The 1,937-nt window shown below is 38.9% G+C and overlaps 1 non-coding gene across 1 annotated transcript; it reads left to right on the forward strand.

Moving 5' to 3' along the window:
* Nucleotides 1-1,592: 1,592 nt before the first annotated feature.
* On the forward strand, nt 1,593-1,698 carry LOC128292216 (small nucleolar RNA R71). The gene has a single exon (XR_008282201.1). It is a non-coding gene; the product is annotated as a small nucleolar RNA R71 (small nucleolar RNA).
* Nucleotides 1,699-1,937: the final 239 nt, after the last annotated feature.

Below are 1,937 nucleotides of genomic sequence, written 5' to 3' on the forward strand. Positions count from 1 at the left end.
TCTTTGAAACTGTTTCCTACACAGAGGGTTTCACCACATGATCAGTACTAGTAGAATGATTTATACAACCACCTTCAACTTTTGTCGTGTTACTCAAATTACGAGCTTGAAGGGTGATTGTTTTGTCTCCCACACGAAGTGTGAGTTCTCCTGTACCAACATCAATAATGGTTCTAGCAGTCACTAAAAAGAGTCATCCTAAAATCAAAGGTGTGTTACTATCCTCTTCCATATCTAGAGCAACAAAGTCTACTGGGTATATAAATTTATCGATCTTAACAAGAACATCTTCAATGATACCCCTAGGAAATCTAATGGTTTTATCAGCCAATTAAATCTCATCCTAGTTTGTTTGTGTTTCCTAAGACCTAGCTGTTTAAACATTTTATAAGGCATAACATTAATGCTTGCCCTTAAGTCAGCCAATGCATTATGAACATCTAAACTACCAATTAAACAAGGAATCGTAAAACTCCCTGGATCTTTCAATTTGTTGGGTAACTTATTCTGTAGAATGGCTGAGCAAACTACATTAAACTCCACATGCGACGCTTCATCCAACTTTCGTTTATTTATTAAAAGCTCCTTTAAGAATTTGACTGCGTTTGGCATATGTGAAAGAGCTTTAATAAATGGTAAGTTAATATGTAATTTTTTAATAATTTAAGAAATTTACTGAATTGTTCTTCTGTGCAGTCTTTCCTTGTCGCGTTTGGGTATGGCACACGAGGTTTTTATTCTTTACTTACTAGTTTCTGGTCATTGTGGTCCACCTCACCCTTACCTTTACGTACCCCTGTTTCTTGCCTTGGTTCTAGTTCAAGTGCAACTAACCCTTCCGTATCTTGAATGGTAATTGCATTGATTTGCTCCCTTAGGTTAGATTCAGTGTTACTTGGCAGACTACCTTGTGGTTGTTCAGAAATCAGTTTGGTGAGTTGGCCTATCTAAGTTTCGAGCTTTTGGATTGACGTTTGTTGATTCGTAAGGACTGTCTCGGTAATCTGAAAATGAGTTTCTGACACCGAGATGAATTTTGTCAACAACTCTCAATATTTGGCTTCTTTTCCTGCTGGTAAGGTGGTTGTTGAAAACCCGGAGGATGTTGTGGCCTTTGATTTCCTTGACCGCCCCATGAGAAATTGGGATGGTTCCTCCAACCTGCATTATAAGTGTTACTATAAGGGTTATTTTGGGGTCTAGAGTTATTGTTACCCATATATTGGACTTGTTCCTCCTCAATGCTTAGGTTGAAGGCTTGATATTCTGTGCATGCTCCTCCTCCATTTGAATCGCACATCATCACTGGATGTACCTGAGTAGAACCACACAAACCGTCAATCTTTTTATTTAAGAGTTCTACTTGGTTAGATAGCATAGTAACAGCATCGAGGTTGAAAACAATGACTGCTTTTGTCAGTTTTGTCTTCATAACTTGCCACTGATAGTTATTCAGTGACATCTCCTCAATAAATTCGTAAGCTGCCTCAGGTGTCTTATTATTGATAGTTCCACCGGCGGCTACGTCAATCATCTGCCGAGTCGAAGGGTTTAGGCCATTGAGAAACGTTTGGACCTGTAGCCAGAGTGGTAACCCATGATGAGGGCATCTTTGTAAAAGGTCCTTGTATCTCTCCCATGCATCGTAGAGTGTTTCTAAATCCATCTGGACAAAAGAGGAGATATCATTATGTAATTTGGCTGCTTTAGCCGGCGGAAAATATTTTAATAAAAAATTTTCAGTCATCTATCCCTAAGTAGTGATTGATCCTTGTGGTAACGAGTTCAACCACTGTTTAGCCTTATTCCTCAATGAAAAGGGAAACAACTGAAGGCGAATGGTGTCATCAGAAACGCCATTAATTTTAAAAGTGTCGCAAAACTTTAAGAGATTTGCCAAGTGAGTGTTGGGATCCTCGTCCCACAAACCATCAAAC

This window comes from Gossypium arboreum, chromosome 4 (assembly GCF_025698485.1).
Source record: "Gossypium arboreum isolate Shixiya-1 chromosome 4, ASM2569848v2, whole genome shotgun sequence".
Lineage (NCBI taxonomy): Eukaryota > Viridiplantae > Streptophyta > Magnoliopsida > Malvales > Malvaceae > Gossypium > Gossypium arboreum.